This window comes from Chanos chanos, chromosome 7 (genome assembly GCF_902362185.1).
Source record: "Chanos chanos chromosome 7, fChaCha1.1, whole genome shotgun sequence".
In the NCBI taxonomy this organism is placed as follows: Eukaryota; Metazoa; Chordata; class Actinopteri; order Gonorynchiformes; family Chanidae; genus Chanos; species Chanos chanos.
Window position 1 is genome coordinate 4,669,159 of NC_044501.1, and position 9,583 is coordinate 4,678,741.

Here is a 9,583-nt window from a genome sequence, read left to right on the forward strand (position 1 = left end):
GAACCTGTGGTGACCTTTTCAAAAGAAAGCGCTTGATTGGTCATAGTTGGTTTGCTGACAGCATTAGTTTGTTAGCTCTCCAGCAAAGATTCAACACAACACGTTTTAAGGATGGCTAATAGCTTTATATTGGCTTGGTGACTACCCAAGCTAACAAGCCACAATACTGTTCTGTAAGATTTGAGCATATATATATATATATATATATATATATATATATATATATATATATATATATATACACACATACACACACACACACACACACACACACACACACACACACACACACACATATATATATATATATATATATATATATATATATATATATATATATTGTCATTCCATGTCAAATCAGATAAGATTGTTGTCAAATCAGATAAGGCTGTTGTTCAAATCTTATCTATATCATGAATGAGTGCCAAAACCAGGGCCTGTAGAATATTTCTGTTCAAATTGTATGTTTTCATATTTTTCCAGCCCTTGATAGTATTTTGTTTTTATAGCCTAAAAAATGCCTGGGAGGCCACATTTGGGCATTGATATCTTGAAAAGTATTATTCCTAGCCTCACCAAACTTTGTAGGATGGAAGACAAATATATGTTTTCTGTATGCCAAAACCATTAAAAGCCTGCACTACATGCCATTTTATTTTTTATAAAAGATATGTGTAAATAGCTGGCTGGCTATATGTTCTATAGCCAGCTGAGGTCTTGTCCTGCATGGCTGTGTGGACGGCTTCAGCAGATGCATCATTTTCTTGACATGCTGCAATTAACAGTAGGTCCTCAACAGCTCTGGAACTTTTCAGAGGTGCTGTGGAGAGATTTGGACTGCAAGATCAAGTGAGAGGGGATGCAGCGGATCTGAAAACATAGATATTGCTCGCTTTTTGATTGAACAGAGAGGACTGCACCGCGGTAATGTCCTGGTTGGACAAAGTGTAAACAATCAAAGAATAGAGAGACTTTGGGCAGAGATCAACAAAGTCCTCTCTGTATATTTCAAGGACTTGTTTGTTTTCATGGAAAGTGAGGAGATTTTACAAAACAGCAATCTTAATCACATTGGAGCCTTACATTATGTCTTTCTACCAAGGATCAAGAGCGTGTTAAATGAATTTATAAATCAGTGGAACAATCATGGCCTCAGCACAGAGCACAATATGACTCCCATTGAACTGTGGACAGTTGGCAGGAATCAACATGTAGGACCAGCAGTCTTCTCAAGTGGAAGGGAATGCATGCAGCAACAGATTGAGGATCACGTATTACACAGAACGCTACAGAATATAAGACCATTGACAAATGATGGAAACCATGCTACAGAATACTTCCTCTTAGCCTGCAAACTCTGAATGAAGCAGGTGTGTGACCAAAAAAAAAAAACCCCAGATAATTTGAGTTCTGATAAGACCAAGGCTCTTCATGTGGGTATACTGGGCTTGAACTAACCTCACCCTTGACGATATCACAATTCGTAGTGTATAAAATAATTAACAGACATTACTAAAATATTTAGAATTGTTTTAATACCTTTCTTGTACTTCGATGACATCCATGTTTCTTGTGGAGATCTTACTGGAAAACCGCATTTTTGCTAAACTGAAATCTGTACTTCAGAAAATAATCCTCTAGACATTTGAGTTATTCAACATTTGTACACATTTGAACACTGATCAAACATTGATACTAATAGTAACAAATACTGAAATTTCACTCAAAGAGAAAGACAAAAAAAGCCTTCCAGGCACACAAACACATGCACACCAACTACTGTAACAATGACAAAATGTTAGTAAATGTTTTGTATTTTTGTGTAAAGTAATCAAACATAGTTAAAGGTAACTGTTCAATCTCCACTACAGAATGAAAGAAGCTTTAAACTTTAGACATCCAAACCAACTAGCTAAACCAATCTCTCTTAGGTTTATGAGTTCAACTGTCAGCTGCACATTACTACTTGCTTTTTGAATAAAATTGAGGTATTGTTATTGAACAGTATCCCAAGGTTATTTATGTGTTTGCATGAGAAAGTCCTATCTGTGTAAATCAGAAATAGTAAAATTTAAAACTAACTGCTCTGAAATCAAAGGGAAGAACAGCAGAGTTCAAATGTACGAGTTTGTAGTTATTTAAACAAAAAAACCAAAAAAAACCAAACAAACAAAAAAATTATATAGATAGATAGATAGATAGATAGATAGATAGATAGATAGATAGATAGATAGATAGATAGATCAGCAGTTACACTTTGCAACTAGTACTCACTACATTTCTTCCTACAAAATAAAAGAACAGAGTCAGAACCGTATGATTTGCAGACAGCTGTACAGAACATCAACAGAGGAAGGGTCTACAGTGAAATGAACGTGAGAATGTGCGGTACTCCACGCCGACTTCATGTTTGCCGTATGCACATTTCTAATGGTTTTTGCCCATTGGCGACACCTAGAGGCTATGCAGGGAATTTGTTTACGAGTTTGTCGGACCACATATGAAAACAATTACTGCTCAAAATTATTACAGTATTAACACATGGGCTTTACTGGAAACAATAACCCATCAACGTGTATATAATTAAGAAAGCATGTGCAAAAGGATGCAATACACAGCCTAATAACAATGGCAGCTTTGGCCTTGTTAGAAGGCACTGCAAATGGAAGAATCAGAAGGGACCGGATATTTAGAGACCACGCTCATGATGATGATGGACTCATCAGCCTTTTCAGATTTCCGAGAGCTATCCTCTTGGAACCCTGTGCTGAGTTGGGTCTGGCTTTGGAGAGAAACGCGGCGATGAGCCATGCATTGTCTGTTCCCTTACAAGTGCTTACCCCACTGGGTTTCTTGGCCATGGTTGGGATGAGGCTAGAAGCTGGCAGGGTGCGCGATGGATGGCTTCTTGGTAAACAATTGATTTAAAAGTTAAATTAATTTAAAATCAACTTAAGTTAATCATGCGTGCAGTTATTGTGTATATTGTTCAACGAGAGCGGAGGTAAAATGACTTCAATTGCCACACTCGGTCAGTTGTTAAGAGAGCGATAGGCCAGCTAAAGAGTCGGTGGTGCTGCCTTGACAGGACCGGTGGCATGCTGTTGTACCGCCCTGACAAGGTTTGCCGCATTGTCCTGGCATGTGGTGTCCTGCACAATGTGGCACACAGGCATGGCATACCACTGCTAGAGGTGCCCGACCTACCTGAGGACCCAGACCCTGGACCCATTAATGTTCCACCAAATGCAGAGCTTCTAGAACCCCAAGACTGGCAAGTCCTTCTCTGAATCTTAAAAGGGTCAAACAAAACCCAGCTGAATAACTATCAACATTTACACACATTCATTTCTTTCCTTCTTATCAACCAATGTTAGATGCAAGAAATAAAACTAACTGAAGTGAAAACTAACCAACTAGAATGTACAGTAGAAAAAAAATAGTAAGTGACAGAATTGCTGCAGTAAAAGTTTTATTAGCAACATTACATTGCTGCCAGTGATCAACAAAATATCCAACATGCATGGCCTTTGGTTCCAAACGTGTAAAAATCAAATACACAAATAAAGTAAAAAAGCCACAGCTACTCCTCTCCCTGGTCCTCTTCCTCTCCCTTGTCCAGACATTATTTTTTCTCTCTCTGCTCCTCTGTTTTGTTCTGTACCCACATTGAACAAACTCACTCCAAAAAGTCCCCTTTTTACTGTGTATGAACATGTAATTGAAAGAACTTCAACACCTGGCTATGTCTCTGATTGAGACTGGAATCAGCTGTGGTTGGTCTGTATTACACAAGTTATAGTAAATAAGCTATTTCTAAATTTGTAATGATCAGTTCAATCAAAAATTCTAATCAGCTGCTTCCATATAGTTTCTGAGCTGTTGCTGTTACAGAAGTAGAGGCTTTATACTATATTTGAGAAACTTGCTGTCAGATGGCCCCTCAAACATGGGACTCACTGAAACAGAAAAAGAGATGAAGATGAAGATTAAAGATAATCCTTTGACTACACCTAAAGACCAGAATGACACATCATAAAAAGTGCTTATTTTTTTCTGTCCTATTGCGTGGAACCGTTGCAACACATGCACAGGCAAAACACAAAATTTTTGCTCACGTCAATGTAATGTACTTCCTCTTTTTCATGCACATTAATTGCATGAAACAATCGTCTCCCACAATGATAACCTTGTCTTTTCACTGAAGCTTGTCTACAGTTGCCACTAACTGTCCTATGTCATCTCAGGAGTTAGGATGGGTGGAACCAAATCCAAATACAGTATTTGCCAAAGCACAAATGTGTTTTTACGAATATTCAGAAATTACGAATATTTAGAAATTATTGGGTTTCGGGACAAAAAAAAAAGTTAAATATGTTACATGTCTTTTCCTGTTGAACCTGTACAACAGAGTAGCCTAACAGGTTCACATTGAGGAAAGGAAAATTCTGAGATTACGAGAAGTCGTAATTTAATGAGAATAAAGTCATAATATTTCAAGAAAAAAATAATATCATGAGAATAAAGCTGTAATTTCACGCAAAAAAAAAAGAAAATCATAATATTACATAATTTTGAGACAATAAAAAATAAAAAACAAACAAATGAAAAAACATAATTTTCACCACCAGCCGTTTCCTACTCCACAAGGAGGCAATTTTCTCTAAGTTCATGTGGTTCAGCCTTCAGAATAGACACAGTTTCTTGCATAATCTTTTCAAAGTCCTGATACTTATGATGATGTGCTAAAATATTAAATATTTTGTTATTTCTGAAATAGGTACAAAAGTATAATTTCACAAGATGCTCTACATTCCTCATTTTAACGCAGGCTGCTGAAATTTCCCCTCTAAAACAACACATAGCATAAAATTATGACTTTATTCTAGTAATATTACAACTTTATTCTTGTAATCTTACAACATCATTCTCGAAATGTGGCCCTAATGACATAGGACGTGCAATATGTGAAGCAGAGTTTGTTTGACGGGAGAAGATTAGTCTACTTTAGCTCTGGCAGTGCAGTTTACAGTACTTCAGAGAGAACAGTTTTTATTTGTGATGATTTTTCTGTTTGTTTATATTCTGTCTGTTCAGCGTCCTCCATTTAGGGCGGATGGTGGTGGGGGTTATAATGTTCACACAGGCATTTATTACTTTAGAGCTCAATGTTACGTGTGGCGCATTTGTGTGTGTTTGCGTCTTGTTGTGTCCTGTGTCTTGTTTTTTCTCTCTCTCTCTTAGCATAAAGAAACCCACCACCAGTGTCGGGCTGGGACGGTGCGAGGAGGAAAAAACACACGGACATGGGAGCAATGTACAACAAAAAAAGTGCAACGTATTGAAGATATTTACAAAGTGAACAAAGGGATATTTACAAGAATATATATATATATATATATATATATATATATATATATATATATATACAGAAATGTTTACAAACGAACACGGAGAGGGGAGAGAACGATAGACGGTGCCAAAGGAATGAACAAAATAGAACAAAAACCACCCTAAATGCCTACCGGAAACACACACCTAACTACGAAAAACAGAAAGGTGGCAGAGCCAAAATAAACCTAACTACACTCACTGACTACCAAAACAATACAATAGTGGGACCCGCCTCTAGCCTCACCCCTGTACACAGTTAACTCCTAGCGCGGGGATCCCCCTCTTACCTGTTCCTCTCCCCACGCCAGTCGAAAACAAACAAAGCCAATCCGTAATCCAAAACCGTAGTCAAACAATAACAAAAGTCAAACATTATACACAGCGAGTAGTTACAACACAACAGAGCACAAGAGCGAATGCAAACGAGACCGAAAATCTCCCAACAGTTAAAAACCAGCATCTTTAAATTTCTGCGCCCCATCTCCGGTTGGCCATCCGACGAGGGGCACTCCATCTTTGGTTGGCTGGCTGGGAACATGGAGGTGGGACACAACACCAGGCCAGGTGGGGAGTGGCAGCTGTTTCGCGCCACCTCTGGATCCCTGCATCAGGTGACAGGGGAGAGGAGAGAGAGAGAGAGAGAGAGAGAGAGAAAAAAATCAAGACACAGGATGCGACAAGACGCACACACACAAATACGCTGCATGTAACAATGCAAAATCAGAACCAGCGCCTTATGCGTTGGTCACTGATTGCGCAAAATTATAACTTAAATCCACTACAAGCGCGGCTGTGAGAATGTGATAGCTGACGCTTTGTCTCGTGTCTAAGCCACTTGTGTCGTGTGTGTTTGTTTTTGTGTACGCACTTGGTGTGTTTTATGTGATGTTGCGGGGCAAGTTTGTTCTTATGGGTGGGGGTGTTACGTGCGGCACACGTCATACTCCTAGATCCAACTCACTATCTGGGACGTAACACTCAGTTTATTGGTTTGTGTGGATCAGGAACTGAATGCTAGTTTTAAAATGATTTTCTTTTCAGTGATGTTTATGGTTATACATGTTTATTGCTGGGTTTATAAGAACCATAAACCAATATTACATTTACATGTTCCTTCTTCTTGGTTCTGCAAATACATCCCCTGATGCATCTGAACACATCATCAGTAATGTTACCTTGGGCCATTGGGTGTTTCGGGTCTTTCAACATCACGCACCCTCGCCCAGGCGACCCAGCCGTGGTTGATCAGGCCACGGCTTGTGTTCAGGTGGCACTTGCTTGTCCCCATGGATCTCCTCTCTGGATCCAGAGCCACCTCAAAACTTTCTCGGCTGCTCCGGTGGTGTTCTTGATGGCTCTTTTCCTTGCTACCTCTGTAATGCCCAGTGGAGTTAAGGCTTTGTGGAGTGAGTGCCCCATGAAACCTCTCCAGCCTACCTCAATGGGCATGCATCTTGCCCTCCAGCCCTGCATGTGGCAGTCGATGACCAGCTGTTCATACCTGGTCCTCTTTCATTCATGAGCCTCCTCTATATGGTCCTCCCACGGCACTGTCAGCTCCACGATGATGTTTTTGGTGCTCTCTCAGACCAGAAGCATATCTGGCCTCAGGGTAGTACTGACAATGTGGCGGGGGAAACTCAGCTGCCTCTCCAGATCCACCAAGAGCTGCCAGTCCTGGGCGGTCGCCAGGATCCCTGCTTCCTTCTTAAGTCCTATCCATGGCTGCTCTCCTGCCTTGATAGAAGCAATTGAGCGGGTTATGGTGCACGCTCGGCTGCTGCTACTGATTCCTTTGCTGATGGCTTCTGCAATGGGTTTCAGCACCTGGTTATGACGCCACGTGTATCGGTCCTGGCTGAGCGCTTTTGGGCAGGAGCTCGTTATGTGCTCCAACGTCCCTCTTGCTGAACCCGGTGGACAGAGTCTCCACCTTGCCCCAGCTGAAGAGGTTCGCTGGGCCAGGCAAGATGCTGTACACCGCCCTAATTAGGAGGGTAATGCAGTGTGGCTCTGCTTGCCAGAGATCCACGTCCATGTCACTTTCCGGTCCATGGCTTGCTCCCATCTTGTCCTGCCCCCCTGCTGACTCATACCAGCAGCTCTGCTTGACCTGCCTTCCTCCACTGCAGCCCTCACCTCTTCCTGAATCCACCTTTGTTTCTCCTTCCCCTTGCCTTCCTCGTACTGTGGCATTGTAAAAAAACCCAAGCCTGCTCTCCCATGGGTCACTGCTACCACCAGAGCTCTGTAGTGCAGTCGTGACTCCGCTTCAAGCACAGCGACCTTGGCTCTCCACTTCCTTTCTGTCTTCACCCCCACTCATGCCTGGGCCACCTTTGGGTCCCTAGAGTCTCTGTATATCAGCATCTCTCTTGTCTGTGTCACCTTGAGCTCCTCTTCCGGAGACTTCAAGGACAACCGGAGCTTTGTGTTGTTACCATAGAGGGCGATGTTGCCAAGGCTACAGGGCAACCCCAGCCATCTCTGGAGACAGCCACTGACCGTCCTCTACAAGGTCTCTACAGTGGAGATGGAGACTTCGTAGACAAGTAGCGGCCAATGTATCCTTGGCAATATACCATGCTGGTATATCCATGCCTTGAACTTGCCTGGAAGCCCCGACTGGTTGACTGATCTCAGCCAGCTGTCCAGTTCCTGGCAGATTGACTGAACAGTTGTGGAGTCCTTGAGGCTGCTGTTGAAGACCTTGTCCAGGCTCTTCACTGGCCTCTCTGAGATGGTTGGGATCAGTGACCCTTCGATGTTGAAGCAGAACCTGTCTTTGACTCGGCCCTTCTTCAGCATGAGTGATCTTGACTTGGCTGGCTTGAAGCTCATCCGAGCCCACCAGATAAGTTTCTCTAGCCCTTGAAGGATCCACCTGTATCCTGGCACATCCATGAAATCCATGATCAGAGGCTGTCCCTCCCTGACTGGGTCCGAGGGCCCTGGCAATATGGGTCTGCAGACTTCACAATCGTGTTCATTGCCAAGGCGAATAGGGTCACAGAGATGGTGCATTATCAGATGTGCAATGATTGGTCTCTTTTTGTGAACCTGGGTCTGGGCATAGGAAACAATTTCACTGTTGTTTGATAGCAAAATATTTGAAAACATGTCACTTTTCAGTGTCCAAATGATAAATAATTTGTGTTCTTTCCCTGTGCAAGCTTATTTTGTATTATTATTTTTCAACTATCATGACACCTCATTTCCAGTTTTGAGCCATAAGTTGTCAAAGGTCTAGAATTCTAGCAATGAAAAGTGCTTTTTCACCTAATAATCACTGCTGTTTGACTTTTTTACTCAAGGCAAATAATATGTTAATGAATTAAATAATCTAACTGAACAGTATTGTGGCTTGTTAGCTTGGGTAGTCACCAAGCCAATATAAAGCTATTAGCCATCCTAGCTAAACTACAGAAACGCTTTGAAAAGTGTTGTGTTGCATCGTTGCTGGAGAGCTAACGAGATAATGCTGCAACAGTCAGCAAACCAACTATGAACAATCAAGCACTTTGTTTTGAAAACATCCCCACAGGTTCAGGATCAGTTTCCTTGTTTATTAAAGTTCATCCCATGTTCACGATCAGTTGCCTTGCTTGGAGAAGGTCACCACAGGTTCAGAATCAGTTCCCTTGTTCTGAAAAGGCCACCACAGGTTCCTGTCAGCAGAGCGCGAATTATACAATGACAGTCAGGGGGCTCAACTTTTTCTCCTGGGCTATATAGTATAGGTTATATAAATGTTTTGACCCCCCCCCCCCCCCCCCCACCCCAAACTGTTGTTTTTGCTTCTTTTGGGGGGGGTCCAAGTCTTAATTAGGGGGACCAGATCCCTCCGATCCCCTCTGTAATTCAAAACTTGTAAGGAAGGCAGGGTGATTTGTCTAAGTGTATGAACTAAAACCTGTGAGGAAGGCAGGGTGGTTCGTCTGTGTTACACTGTTACACTGAGTCTGTTGTTTATGTATACTGGTAAACAGGCAGTTATGCTGATTAATATTACAAAGTCATTGTAATCTGAGAGGTAAGACCTATAATGAGTAAATTTAGTAGTCTGTATGTATGTGTCTGGTGGAGAGGCATGTGTGAAGTCTGCGTGGGGAGGGCTATAAAAGCTATGTTTGTCCAGCCCCACAGACATTTTGACAGACACAGTTAGGAACAGACAGATAGGATACAT

General features: G+C 41.8%; 1 pseudogene; it reads right to left on the minus strand.

Moving 5' to 3' along the window:
• Nucleotides 1–6,657: 6,657 nt before the first annotated feature.
• Nucleotides 6,658–8,417, minus strand: LOC115817193 (uncharacterized; annotated as a pseudogene).
• Between the last annotated feature and the right edge of the window lie 1,166 nt (nucleotides 8,418–9,583).